This window comes from Lissotriton helveticus, chromosome 5_1, assembly GCF_964261635.1.
Source record: "Lissotriton helveticus chromosome 5_1, aLisHel1.1, whole genome shotgun sequence".
NCBI classification, from domain to species: domain Eukaryota; kingdom Metazoa; phylum Chordata; class Amphibia; order Caudata; family Salamandridae; genus Lissotriton; species Lissotriton helveticus.
The window spans coordinates 1,904,933,305-1,904,948,692 of record NC_136065.1 but is presented as its reverse complement, the minus strand read 5'-3'; the positions used below and the strand labels follow the sequence as shown (position 1 = coordinate 1,904,948,692).

Genomic DNA, 15,388 nt, shown 5'->3' with positions numbered 1-15,388 from the left:
CAGCACCTCCTGCAGCAACTGCATCTCAACTCCTGCTTCTGCAAATCTGACTAACTAAAGCTATCTCAATTATACCTTTAGTTCATGTACCACCCCCACTAATGTTTCAATATCGTAAAAATACAAACTCTAATTGGTCAGTCAAAGGGGAAGATCATCACACCATGCTTACATGTAATTTAATTCAGTAATCCCATTGTTCGCAAACCCATCCCCTTCATTTTATTTCACAATTTTATTTCCCACCTACATTCATGTCATATTTGCACAAAATTGTATACAGTCTAAATACAAGTCCACATTCATTGAACTTTTCACCGTCCGTTCTCAGGATAGGACACTTTGCGACTTTGTTTTTATTGAACCTCCGAGTCATCACTCCAGGTTAACTTTCAGTCCCCAGGCACAGTCGTCGCATGACTCAGCTTACTTCAGTTACACATGAGAGGCCTAAATACGCACTAGTAATAAAGTCAGAAAGAGAGATGTTACTTAAAAAAAAAAAATGGTTTCACTGTATACTACCCACCTCTACTTTATTAGACTTATCCCCGCGTTAGCTTTAGTAAAAACCACTCTATTTAGTTCAAGCAAGCAGACGCCATGCACGCGAGTCTTCATGACTCCATTTTAGTACCTTCTGCTCATGTACAAGAATTTCCCTCCAAGCATTAGCTTGTCATACTGCGTAGATGCACAAGTTACTACTTGTGTAACGATATATCTGTAAGAGACATTAGTTAGTGATAGATTCCTTACCTTAGAATATCCCCAGGCGTCAGACTGGATCCGGAAACTTTTGCCTAGCAATACCCCTGCGCGTCAGTAGGTGTCGTCGCCGCTCGGTGTCAGTCGTCGGCATCGTTAGCGCCAGAATGACGTCGCCGGAGTACTGAGACGCCGCCCTCGCGCGCTGACGTCAGTTCTTATACACAGCTTTTCCACGCCAGATACGCGGAGCCATGATAGAACCAACACTGGTGCCATGAAACTAGGGCCCTGAAAGGGGATGACCTTAACCCTAGATATCGGTTCGCAGAACGGGGAGGATGGGTGGGTCGGTAAGGAATCTATGACTAACGAATGTCTCTTACAGATATATCGTTACACAAGTAGCAACTTGTGCATCTGAAAGAGACACGTTAGTGATAGATTCCTTACCTTAGAATAGATACCCCAGCAATACCAAACCCGGTGGTGAGTCTGCGAACCAATAATCACACCAGAAAGTCCTGGAGGACGGAACGGCCAAAGAAGCCATCCCTCCGGACTTGGCAAGGGGACTCCTCGGCCCAGGGCAGTAGTAGTCGCCGTGGCCCGAGTGGAGTGGGCCCTCAGCCCAACATGAGGTTCCTTTTTAGCCAAAGAATAACACGCTTGGATGCACAATACGATCCACCGAGAGATGGTCCGCTTGTGCACCGCCCGTCCTCCTTAGCACCCACGTAACCAACAAAGAGTTGGTCATCCACCCGGATCTGGCGTGCGCGATTCAGATAGTAATAGAGCGCACGTTTTGGGTGGAGCCTCTCTTCCTCTTTCAAGGGATGCGGAGGCGGAAAGAAAATGGGCAAGGTGATGGACTGCGCGATGTGGAAGTCTGTGACTACCTTGGCCAGGAAAGAGGGTCTTGTCCGCAACACAACCTTGTCCGGATGGACAGAAAGGAAGGGAGGTTTGGAAGAAAGAGCCTGGAGCTCACTCACTCTCCTGACAGAGGTGATGGCAACCAGGAAAGCAGTCTTCAGAGTAAAAAGACGGAGAGGACCGTTATGAAGTGGCTCAAAGGGAGCGCACATCAGATAAGTAAGTACAAGGTTCAAGTCCCACTGAGGCATCACGAAAGGAACAGGAGGGAACATGTGTGTGATGCCCTTCAAAAACCTATTTACAATTGGGGACTTGAACAAAGATGGCTGATCAGGTAGCCTTAAGAAGGCGGAAAGGGCAGAAAGGTAGCCCTTGATAGTGCCCAGAGCAGAGCCCTGCTGGGCAAGAGAAAGAAGGACCTCAGAAAGGGGGGGGCAGAGAGTGGATCCACAGCCTTTGCTGTGCACCATGCCACAAATCTGTTCTACCTGCAGGCTGGCTGCCAGAATGACATTATAGACTTCAGGAGGCAAGTCAAATGGCCTCAACTGTCGCCGCTCAATCACCAAGCTTGTAGGTGGAGACTGGACAGGTTTGGGTGAAGAGCCGTCCCCTGCTGCTGCGACAGAAGGTCCTCCCGAAGAGGCAGACGAATCGGGGGGAATCGACAGACATGCTGAGTAGCTCTGGATACCAATATCTTTGTGCCCAGTCCGGAGCCACAAGGATAACCTGGGCCCGGTCGCGCCTAATCATCTTCAGCACTCTGGGCAGAAGTGGTATAGGCGGAAAGGCGTACAATAGACCGCAACTCCACTAGCGACGAAAAGCGTCTCCGAGCGAGTGCCGCCTTGGAAATGCCAACGCGCAGAACTGATGACATTGCGCGTTCTCTTCTGTGGCGAATAGATCTAACCAAGGCTCTCCCCACTGCTGAAAGAGACCTTGCGCCACGTCAGAGTTCAGACGCCATTCGTGATCCATCATGCACCGACGGATGAGTTTGTCCGCCCTCGCGTTCAGAGAACCTGCCAGGTGTTGAACCACCAGGGTCACCCCCTGATGTTCCAGCCACTGCCAGAGGCGCAGAGCCTCCTGGCACAGGGTCCACGACCCCACCCCGTGTTGCAGTAACACATGGCGGTGGTGTTGTCCGTGAACACCTGTACTACACTCCCCCAAACAGAGGGGAGGAATGCCTTTAGTGCAAGACGGATCGCCCGCAGCTCCAGAAGGTTGATGTGGAGCTGGGACTCCGCCGGAGACCAGAGGCCTCTGATCTCCGCCTATCCCATGTGGACCCCAAAGCCCTGGAGGGACACGTCCGTCTCAACTACGTGCTCCGGTTGGGGTAGGGAGAGGGATCTGCCACTGACCCAAGCACTGTCCGTGAGCCACCACAGCAACTGTCTTGCAGTGCCCTCCGAGATCAAGACATGGTCGGACAAGTTGCCCTGATGCTGGTCCCACTGAAACTTCAAGTCCCACTGCAGAGCCCGCATCCGCCACCGGGCGTGATGCACCAGAAGGATGCAGGAGGCCATCAGCCCCAGAAGCCGCAGCGTCAACCTGACCGAGACTCGGGATAAAGGCTGAAAGATCGGAAGCAGGGCCTGAATATCCCGAACCCGCTGTTCGGGAGGTTAAACCCGAAACTGCGCTGAGTCTAGAACCGCTCCGATAGAGAGGAGCTTCTGAGAGGGACACAGGTGTGACTTCGGCACATTGATTGAGAACCCCAGCAGGTGCAGGAGGTCGGCCGTAGTCAGGAGGTGGCTGACGACTGTCTGGGGCGAGCCCGCCTTCAACAACCAGTCGTCGAGGTAGGGGGAAGACTGAAACCCCTAACCTGCGCAGATGAGCTGCGACCACCGCCATCACTTTCGTGAACACCCGTGGGGCGCTGGTAAGGCCAAAGGGGAGCACGGTAAACTGAAAGTGCTCGTGGCCTAGCGTGAACCGCAGGTAACGCTGGTGGGCCGGCAGAACTGGGATATGAAAATAAGCGTCCTGCAAGTCCAACGCTACCATCCAGTCTCCAGGGTCTAGGGCAGCTAAGACCAGAGCCAATGTCAGCATCTTGAACTTCTCCTTCCGGAGGAAGCCGTTGACGTTCCGTAGGTCCAAGATAGGGCGTAGGCCCCCTTTGCCCTTCTTGGGTACCAGAAAGTAGTGGGAGTAACGACCACACCCTACTTCTGGCCCAGGAACGCGCTCGATGGCACCCTTGGCCAAGAGGGCCGTAACTTCCTCTTGTAGAAGTTGCAAGTGAACCCCCGACACGCGGTGGTATTGCGGTGGCATGGCTGGAGGGGTCGCCTCGAAGGGGAGAGAGTAGCCCCTTCGGACGATTTGCAGCACCCACATGTCCGACGTGACAGTGCGCCAGTGGAAGTGGTGATGGCGAACCCTGCCCCCCCACTAGCGTCACATGGGCCTGAAAGCACAGACTAGGAGCGTTTTGAGGCGGATGCTGCAGGGGGAGGTGTGGACTGGCCTCGCCGTTGTCCCCTGCCGCCGCCACGACGATTTCAACAGCCACCACCGCGCTGTGTATTACTCTGCGTGCGTGGCTGGCAGCACATGTGGGGGCGCCCCTCCCTTGGCCACGAAAGGAGCGAAAGGCACCCGTTTGCTGGCGTGGGGCCGAAAGGCCCAAGGCCTTGCCCGTAGCCCTGGAGTCCTTAAAACGCTCATGGTCTGCCTTGTCGCTAAAGAGGCGACGGCCATCAAACGGCATGTCCAGAAGGGTGGCCTGGACATCAGCCGAAAATTTGGCGGTTCTCAACCAGGCGTGGCGTCGAACCGCCATCGCTCTGCCCAGTGAGTCTGTGGTATCCAGCCCACACCGGATGGAATAGCGTGCCGCATCTCGACCTTCCGCAAGGGCTTGGGCGAGTTTAATCTGGGCCTCCTCCGGACATTGTGGCAGTACGTCCGTGACTGTGTCCCACAGAGTGTGGGTGTAGCGGCCGAAGAGGCGTGCGGTATTGACTGACCGCAGTCCCAAACTCAGGGACGAGAACACCTTCTTACCGAATTGTTCGTACCTCTTGGATTCCCGATCGGGCGGAGCCGTCGGCAATGAAGTCCGGGAAGTAGAGGCCTGGAGAACCAGGCTCTCGGGGGTGGGGTGGGTGGACAAGAAGCAAGGGTCGCCCGGAGCAGGGCGGTAGCGTCTGGCCACGTTCCTATCCACAGGCTGACCTGTAGCGGGCTGGGACCAAGTGCCCAAAAGAACGTCACACAAGGCCTCATTAAACGGCAGCAGAGGCTCAGTCGATCTTGCCTGCGGTTTAAGGACCTCAGTGAGGAGGTTAGTCCTCACGGCCGCGATGGGGGAGCTCTAGGCCCAATGCCTTGGCCGCCCGCATCAACACTACACTGTAGGCAGCCCCCTGCTCCATACCCACGGTTGGAGGGGAGACAAAACCAGTGTCTGGCGAAGTGTCCAGTCCACTGGTATCCCCAAGCTCATATGTCCAGTCCTGTTGAGACTGGCACTCCTGTGCCAGAGGGTCCACAGACCCCTCCCAATCCCCCTCGTCACCCATCACCTGAAATTCAGGTTCAACGGATGGGGCCGGTTTGTGGAAGTAAAAGTCTCCATACGACGTAGAGAGCGGCACCGCTCCGGCGGCAGAACCAAATCAAGGGTAGGATTGGGGACGGAGTCGCCCGTAGACGGCGCCAGGGGCGACACCCTAGGGGCCGGCGTCAGTGTGGTCGACCGGCGACGACACGGATCCTGAACCGGATCCAGTGGGGGCCTGCTGCGCCGGGACCGAAGTCGCTGGCGGCGCCGGGGCCGCAGCACCCGAAGGCGTCGAAGCCGAAGCACCCGACCCGCCAGGCCCCCCAGCTGGGACCGCTGGGCCCGAAGGCGCCACGGAGCCCAGCGGAGGAGGGTCCCGCTCGACCTCCTCTGGCGTCGCATCGTGCCCATGGACCGTAAGGTATGGGGCAGGTTGCGACGCCCACGACTCCGTCGGAGCCGCGTGGGTGGTGTCACCCGAACCCCCGGCCGCGTCGGAAGAACGATGACGCCTTTCCGACCTTTCATGCCTCTTACCTGAGGACCTGGATCCTGAAGACCGATGCAGACTCTCGGAGCTACGAGGGCTCCGACCCCGCGACCGGTCCCTCGACCTCCCGTGGGACCGGGACCTAGAACGGCGCGGGGCCGACTGCCGGAGCTCAAGCCGCTTGCGGGACCGCTCCCGCCTAGCCTTAGACATCAGGGCCCAGCAGTTGGAGCAGGTTCGGTCGTCGTGGTTGAGGCCTAGACACTGAAGTCACCGGCGATGGGTTTCGGTAACCGATATCAGTCGGTTGCACTTGGAGCAGGGTTTGAACCCGGGCATCCCTACCGGCACAGTAGGAGTTGTAGCGACTCGAGAAAAACAGATCAAAAGATCAAAAAAGTTTAGTCAAAAAATGACTAAGGGGTAGAGCTTCTCCGGATCTGCTGGCGCAGAAAAAAGAAGAACCGACGTCAGCGCGCGAGGGCGGCGTCTAAGTACTCCGGCGACGTCATTCCGGCACTAACGACGCCAGACACGGACGACTCCTACCGACGCGCAGGTGTATTGCTACGCAAAAGTTTCCGGATCCAGTCTGACGCCTGGGGATATTCTAAGGTAAGGAATCTATCACTAAGGTGTCTCTTTCAGATGCAGTTGACGCATGCGCAGTAAAGATTTCCCTGTTTAAAGCAGTTTTAGTCCATCATTCATGTTATTCTTAGTAGCAAACACATAAGCAAGCTTCACTAACCCGTGTATGGATGTGGTGCGCATTAGTTTTACACAAAACAGTTTTAATAACTTGTTAGTGAGTTAAAGGAGCGGTTTGCTTACGAGCAGGTCTCTTTTCTACGAGTCCTTGCTCCATCAACTGTGTGTTATCTTGTAGTCTTCGGCTATTGCGATGTCAGGTGCAGAGGCGTGGTTCAGCCAGGTCTCAGAGAGGAAAATTAAGTCCTGGGTGAGGGATGAAATCGTGTCCCAGATACCTGTGGCATGTTTGCCGAGTGATCGTGCATTGATTAGGATGCACTGGAGTTTTGCCGTGTTGTGCTCGGTCAACATGGTGGACGTGGTCACAGTGTCACTAGTGTCGTTGGTTCCTTCGGTGCTGAAGGTGAGGCGGGGCAGTGTCAGCAGGATATCAGTCCTCTGGTAATGCGCAGGGACGTGCAGCTGCAGTGGTTGTTTGTGCGCCCAGGGTCCAGGGCTCGGATGTCTGCAGCGTATGTAACTTAATGGGGTGGACGAGCCAGGAGTTCGGGATCAGACAGGCTTGCTTATGGCGCACATCAGCCTCCATAAGTAGTCCTGGGAGGTGGTTGGCAGGGAGGAAGGAGGAGTAGCGGGAAAACTGGTGGGAGAATCAGCAGCAAAATAATGTGGGGGTTTTTTGGGTGGGGGGGAGGGGGGGAGAAGTTTCATATATAGCAGAGTTCAGTGTGGAGGAGGCGCACAGTGATCCCAGAGACATATTGGCTTTATATATGATGTAGAAGTACTACCAGTGCAAGGTAAGGTAAAAGAGAAAGAACTTAATAAGGAGTGGTTGGTTAACTAAGGAGGCTAAGGTAGCCTCGAAGGCTACCTTAGCCTCCAAAGGCATATGCATTGCCCAGGTCTTTGTGGACAAAAGAGATTTCCATCCCCTTCCCTCCTTGGAGTTATACACACAAAAATGTAGGGTCGATGGATATTCACTGGCCTGCCAGAGATGTTCTTACTGCGTATACATGAGGTCACATAGTATACATATACTAAATCTATGCACACAAACTTTGTAATTTTATAAATAGGGCTCCCAGTTTTCCGTTTTTACTGATTTTGAAGATAAGCACAGAAAGAAAACAATTTTCTGGTCTGTATTTATTTTTAAATATAGAAGAATATGGAAAATAGGCCTTCTTTGTGTGCTTTTGTTCTATTGTCAATCTTAAGTTCCACCTCAGTAGCTGTACAGACAGAGGTGGGGGAGTGAAAAAAAGACAATAGGTTTCCCAATTAAGCTTAATTAAGTGCAGATCTAGAGTTATGTATGATATTCTACAATGCAAGTGTTTTCAGATAACTATTGCACTATATACGTGGAAACCTTTAGGACATTCAAATGAGAGTATACATTTCAGTTAAATCAATGTGGAAAAATTTCCATTACAGCTTCATTTGTAAAGACAGAAAATGGATAAATACAGTAAAAATACGCAAAAAATAAATATGGATAAATTCAGATGGAATGTTGAAAAAATAAATACCATAAAAACGGGAGCCCCATCATGTTTGTTTGCTAATCTGATATTTATCAAATCTATTAGAATAATCTTCATAACCATTGGTAGCTCTGCAATAATGAATAGTATTAGAATAAAATAGAAACTCCATCGTTCAAAACGCATCCCTAATCAATAAGGATAAAACTTCCAATCTGGCTGTAGTTATGTTACTATCATCCTTTGTTGCTGAGCCATACACCACACGCCTGCCACATACATGCTGCAGACCCGATCTTCAGTTTAGTGTCTCTATAAGCAGCATGCCCTCCACTATGTACACTCTCTTTCTCCTATTAGGGAGAGTTTATATATCCTTTCCACAGCACTGAACAAGGCTCATCTCACTCGGAAACCGCATCGATTGGAAAGTAGCAATAATTAAACTGAAGACAATGCTTTGATTTAAAACTATGGACGCATGGATGGAGGACACCCTCTTAACGTGGCTGCCAAAGCTCTAACAGGTTTTACCTGCTGGCTGCAGTTACCATTAAGCAGTGCAGACGTGGGGACATACCCTTCAAACAGAGCAATATGGAGCAGAGGGCATATGAGAATTTGTACACAAAAAAAGTAGATAATTATTCTGCTGGCTCCATGCAAGCAGGACAAGAATCTGTGTTAAATGAACAGACTCGTTTTAAGAACTTCGGCAAAGTCGTGGTAAGTGAATGCACTCAACAATTTAAAAACGAGCAATGCTAATACATCAACTTCAAAATGTATAATAATATCATTAAAAACACAAATAGGGAGTTGCTGCAAACCATCTGTACACTCAAAGAGTCAATGTGCTGCATAGTTGGAGCTAAAGAACGATCATTCCATCATACTCTACCAACACTATTCTAATGACTTGATCATTACCTTGTCAGGTATCCCTACTGATAGCAAGGGATCTACAATCACCTTGGTACACCAAGGGAGACATTGATTTACAAATATACATTTTGGTTGTAGTATAAAAAAATAGTATGAAATGTGCCATTACTGAGCAATGCGTAAATCTTAGATGCTTGAAAATCCCTTCCTCATTTTCAATTTGAGAAGTGAGAGTAATTCTAGTGTGGAGCTAGAAGGTCCTAGTACATTTTGTGCCATTTTATTAGTATAAACATGCCCAGAATAAAAGTATCTCGCCATTGAATAAATCAGAACTGTGTACTACACACACAGACTTCAAAGAAACAATAGCATTCTATATTTTTAAAACAGATTCTATAAGGCATTTACGAAAGAAGCCAAATGCAACATTCTATTCCTAGAAAGGAGGACACAAATCAAATTTCATATTTTTGGTTCTGGATTGTTGCTTTAAAAATGGGAATTTAGCTACAGAGTCGACTGGTGGCAGTATTCTACCAGAATATCGCCTCAATAATATCACGCTACCATAATATTATGTGCAAAACATCAAAGACCAAGATATCAACAAGCTAAACATATATAGGTCACTGAATTCCACATCTATGTACGTTGGCCATCCATATACCATCAAGGTACATAGATGTCAAGCTAAGAATAGTAAAGGTTTACTTACCTTGTCGTTTTTTGGGTGCTCTATATTTTGCCCACAATATTCATAATTTAATAATATCGAAAGTATATCCTGACATACAGCCACCAGCCCCAGCCCATTGTACTTCTTGATAACCAGAAAGTACCACCCTATAGTTATTGGAAACATACATTAATCAGTCCCGGTAGCTCTTGAAACAATGCCGGTCTCTGTGAATATACCTGTATGTCGTGTACAGAAGGACAGGCTTTTAAGTATGTGAGGAGTTTCTTGAAAGAGAAAGTATCCTGGTAAGACAGAAGATGTGGTACATGTATTGTTTCTGCTGGTCACAATGCCTCATATTGCTTTTGGCATTACTTGCCTGTACTAGCGTGTTTGAAGCATGACAAGAGTAGCTGAGACTCCCATCAGGAGCAGCCGTGCATAAGTCAAGTTGCATAGGGGCGTCTCATAGTAGCAGTCACCTACTTCTGGTATTGAGATTTTAGAAATCCCATCTGATCTGAAGGCTTAACATACTCTGCTGGAAAGCCCAGAAGTGGAATTTTGTTATTGTACTGCTTTGTTATACTGCTGAAGTTATCTATTGGTCGATTTTAGCTTGCAACATAGTTATCGCCGAAATCTTACTTACATGAAGTGTATATCAGGTGGCTTGATCTACAGCCAAGTTACCTTTTGAGTTTGTTTTCTCACTGTGGTGTACAAGTCTGTGCTGACAAGCGCCAATGGAAGCGGACTTCCAAGAGCAGCTATCCATGTCCAAAGCTGTTTAGCTTCAATCATTTTCCCTGGTTTTGATAAACATTGAATTGCAGATATAAGCTCCAATAACTTGGATTGCCTCGGAGTCTTCGTTCTGCGTGCAGAGTGGGAGCTGAAGGGGCTGAATTCTGTACAAGGGGAGAGGAGTTGGCCTAACGGCTAGGGCGTTCGAGCTCGGACCTGGGGATCTGGGTTCGAGTCTCGGTATCGACGCCAAACATCCTGCGATTCTGGGCAAATCACTTAATCTCCCCATGCCTAACAAAAATGAATGTGTGTCCTCATGTAACGTAACTGGTGCTATGTAACGCGCTCTGATACCCGATTCGGCTTGGGTCAAGTTCGCGCTATATAAAACTCTGCAAAAAAAAACAGAAGAAAAAATTATAAGCTGCCTACCGTTCACCACAAAGCTACTTCATGAACAGCATTGTTTGGAGCCTGCCGCGAGCTGTGCAGTGCCCAGGTTATATAAACAGAGTGGAACTGGTGTGAAACCTTGATATGTGGTGTACGTGCGATAGATTGCCGATATCAAAGAAACTTGTGTCCTCAATATTGGATCATATTTAAACGATCCACTTAATGCACGCAAATATAAAGTTGGTGTTTTCTGCAGCTGTGTACTGTGTATTGACTATTGTTTTAATAGCACGCACCGTCTGTGCAAACTTTTCATTGTTTTAAAATTAGTGTTCACTCCCTACTTACCTTGACTGACTCCTCGAGGGGTTCACCCTTGCTTCCAGGGGACGATTTGGGCTCCTGCTGGTCACGATGTTGAACCAAGGGCGCAGTTCTGATGGGCGCCATCTTGGGAGGAGGTCCAGGTTGGCGGACTAGTGCTACGGGCGCAATTAACCCAGCATTACTTAATGAACAACATCCTCCGTCCGCGCAGCGGGCGGGCGCAGTGGGCGCGCCAGAGGCAAGCCAGTCTGCGCCCGTCCGCGCCCACCCGGGCCTAGGGCCAGAAACCCTGCCCGTTTCAGTGAGCCATCTTATCAGCTATTCGCGTAAGGTCCTTCTCCAACTTAGACCTATGAAAAATTCTAAATGTCAGTTCCTGCATAGGCCAGACGGCATATATACTCATTGTAGTCTCTGCAACCTGGTCTCTTATGGAAAGAAACATGAAGTATTAACTATGACCCACGTGCGTATGGCCTTACTGAACTGTAGGTCACTGCCCAAACATTCTTTGGAGATCAATCTTTTGATCCAAGACCACAAACTTGATATACTGTTCCTGACGGAGACATGGTTATCTCCGAACTCGGAAGCAGTTATCGTTAATGCGCTCCCCCCAGGGTTTCTTATTAAATCCCAGAACAGGCCCATTGGTAGAGGGGGTGGGTTAGCTATACTGTATAGAGACCATCTCACTTGTAGGATGGCGGACGGTGGCATTACCAACTGCGCGAGCTCCCACTTCACTATACAAATCTCCCCCACCAAATCTATATCAGGCCTGCTGGTGTATTGCCCCCCGGGCTGCCCAGGGCAGTTTGTCAGCGCACTACTAGAAACAGTGACTGTCTTTGCCTCTACTACCTCCAACTTCGTTGTATTGGGAGACCTTAATTTACACCTTAATGACCCCCACGACAAAATAGCGGCTGACCTTCTGCTTGACCTCAAATCCTACGACTTGGGACTTACTAATATGGATGCCACACATAACAAGGGACACCTTTTGGACCCCATTTTCTCCAACATCTTGTCGCTGAAGTCCAGTTCCCCGATCACTTTCTGGTTCCCTTCTCCTGGCAAGTCGGGATCGACATTTCTCGAATCCCGGGCTTGTGCACTCTGGAGAGAGCCTTGTCCAAGCTCCCCCTTGAAAACTGGACTCAAACTTGAACAGTCTGCCCCTCTACACGACCAGGATCCCGTGGTGGCCGACTAAAACTTCAGGAGCTGGCTTGAGAAGTCACTTGAGCAAGTCCTGCTGAGGAAAAGAATCGACAAAAAGGGCAGAGTTTTTAAATCCCCTTGGTACACCCCTGAACTTAAAGCTCAAAGGAAAGGATGCAAGAAACTCGAGCGCGTCTGGAGGAAGGATTGGGATAATCATAACAAAGAAGCCTATCGCGCCGGGATTCGAGCCTACAAAGTCTCTCTCAAAAATGCCAAGGCCGCTTTTTTTGAAGTAAGAATCAAAACATCCTCCAAAGAAACATTTCAGATTGTAAAAGAGCTACTTAAGGTCCCTGACCCCCCCCTCAGCCCCAGACATCTCAGGGGCCAAATGCAATCAGCTAGCGGACTTTTTTAACTCTAAAATTCAAAATATTTTAAAAACACTGCCGCAACCTGGTTGCACATTAGACCTCGGTAGCAGGCCCCACGCGCCCGGCCCTCAGCTAAATTCCTTTGCCCCGGTCTCTGTGGAAGAATTTCAAAAAGTCCTGGCAGCTATGAAAAGTGGGGCCATTGTAAAATCTCTACTTAAAAAAGCCTCAGCTGGACCCCTTGGAGTTGGCCAATTTCAGGCCCATCTCACTGTTACCGGGACTCAGCAAGATTGCAGAGAAAATGGTCAATCAACAACTGTCCTTTTTTCTGGAATCCAATGAGCTACTATGTAGCTCCAAAACAGGCTTTCGCCCCGGACAGGGAACAGAGACTGCCCTTACATCAGTCATCGAAGAGGCGAGGTGCATCTTGGATTCATGAGGATCAGTGGTAGTGATCCTCCTGGATCTAAGTGCAGCCTTCAATACGGTTAACATCCTTTCTTAACAACCAGACTTTTCAAGTCTGGGAGGGCAGCGCACGGTCCAAATTGATTCCCCTCCAGTGTGGTGTTCCGCAGGGCTCCTCGTTGAGCCCCACTTTGTTCAACGTATACATGTCCCCATTGGAAGAGGTGGTTGCTCTATTTGGGGTTAAAATAGTCAGTTACGCGGAAGACACACAACTTGTCGTATCACTTACTCAACTGGACCAGAGCTCTGAAAACCTTCACTTCTGTATTTCAGAAATACACGCCTGGATGAGCAAGTCCTCACTTAAATTGAATAACTTCAAAACTGAGCTTATGCTTCTGGGGCATAAGCTGACATCGCTACCCGACGACATCTGGCCTGTCTGTATGGGAGCCCTCCCCTCCCCAAAAAGCGAAATCAAGAGCCTAGGGGTCTGGCTTGAACGGGACCTCTCATTTAGAACTCAAGCCAAAAAAACGTCGGCCATCTGTTTTGGCCTTCTCCGTTCGGCTCGGAAGGTTCTTCCCCTTCTACCCCCACTCGAAGAAGCTTCTTATCCAAGGACTGATCTTGTCAAGGCTTGATTACAGTAATGCCCTATACTTGGATGCCCCAGAAGCGACAATCAATAAACTTCAATTTATTCAAAACTCCGCAGCTAGGCTGCTCACAGGTACCTCGGCTAGGTCCTCAGCTAAACCGGCCCTCAGATCTCTCCACTGGCTGCCTATTCGTGAGAGGATAAAGTTTAAATCCCTGTGTATTGTCCATAAATCCCTACATGGTAAGGGACCTTCTATCCTTAAGAGCTTAGTGTCTCCTTACAAAGCCAACAGGCCCCTTCGCTCAGATTGTGAATGTCTGACCAGAATTCCCAGAGTAAGAAGGGCGCGCACAGGAGGTCGTCGATTCTCCGTTAACGCAGCGACTCTGTGGAATTCTCTTCCGCTTAATATGCGAGCTGAACCAAGCCATCTGCGGTTTCGGAAGCTCCTCAAAACCTTACTCTTTCCCAAGGGCCCCCTAACTTAGCATTTCCTACTCAGTAGCCTCTGCTCTACAGCGCTGGGACGCCTCCGGGTAACCACGCGCTCTATAAATCTGCTTCCATTCCATTTCATTCCAGCTCACAATTCTAGCCGTAAACGCTCTTAGTTCCCCTATTGGTGCAAGAAGTAGCTGCTGTTTGGAATTAATTTTAGGAAATAAACATTATTTGAACGACTAATTAATCAGACTTTCCTACTCTGTCACCCAGAGTAAGCAACATACTATAGTGATGACATGAAGAAGAATTCTCCTCAAGTCTAGAACTACTGGTGGCGTTACACATACCGGTTTATTATGAAGTGCTGATTGATTCTGGCTTGGTTTAACATAGCATGTAAAGGGGTGGGGGGGGGGGGGGGGGGGGAGATGAATTATTTTCTTGTATCAATGTGCTTTTGACAGGAGTGGGGATTTCCATTTGCGGCCTTCCAGCTTCTTCCTCTCCATGTTATCCCTCTCTCCAACCCCCACCTCCATTCCAATCCCCAATAAAAAAGCAGCCATTAATTTGTGGTTGTGTGACATGGCACGAAGAAAACTGAATTAGGGTGCAATGTCTGGAGCCCTGTTAAAAAGCCATTAGTTAGAGATTGATCTCCTACAATGTAAAGGTTTGAGATGTTAGGACTGCTAGGCACTCTCGTTTATTGCAACAACAAACATCAAGACAAACCCAATAATTGCGTAGTAATGGACTAACATTTTATCTATGATCAGTAATCTACAAGTCACTTTTTAGGGCTCGGGGCGGAGCTCCGAGATCCTATTAGTACAGAAAGAAAAAAAAGTTTCTTTAGGGCTCGGGAAAGACACATTCCTTAGTGCGCGTGTTTTTTTTTTATCTGAATGGTGATTGGTCCTCGCGGTGATGTATTTTTAGTAGTGTTGATGCTATTGGGCAGTTGTAAATGTCGGGCGCCATTTTGGGCATTTTGTCTGCTGTTACGTGCTCGGCAGTGCATTAATTTTAATTAGGAGCTGTCAGGGTGGCGGTGTAATGCATTCCAGATGGTGTGCGCGCGTTCACCATAGAGAGTGCGTTTGTCGGGCGCGCGTCCTCCTCACGTGCACACAGGCTTCAGATTTAATAAGCGCGAAGAGAGATTCACTTTCTGCCCTGAAATGCAGAATTGACGTACCGAAACTTTATTTTCTATAACCTCCGCTGTACCGACGTATACAAAATGAAAGATACAAAATAATTTCCCGGTCTAATAAGACAGCCTGGTGTGAGGGGTGCCTTTCGAAAAGGGTATTATAAAACGTATCGTCCATCTTTAGTGTCTATGGAAATATTGGTTTACAGAAGGGGGCAAGTCGCTTTTAATGGAAGTGACGTTTTTAGCAGGGGAATTGTCATGTTTTATGTTGACGTTACAGGAAGTGGTGGTTGCTGCGGCCCTGACCGGAAGTGTGGGGCGTTGCTAGGCCAGAAGCTGACGCGGCGGGCAGAAG

The 15,388-nt window shown here is 49.1% G+C and overlaps 1 protein-coding gene across 1 annotated transcript in view; it reads right to left on the bottom strand.

The window, feature by feature from the left end:
- Nucleotides 1-216: 216 nt before the first annotated feature.
- Nucleotides 217-15,388, bottom strand: part of KLHL11 (kelch like family member 11) — an 83,091-nt gene continuing 67,919 nt past the window's right edge. The window contains exon 4 of the mRNA XM_078645442.1: nucleotides 217-461. The gene's annotated coding sequence lies outside the window, so the exon portion shown is untranslated. The remainder of the gene's footprint in view (nucleotides 462-15,388) is intronic.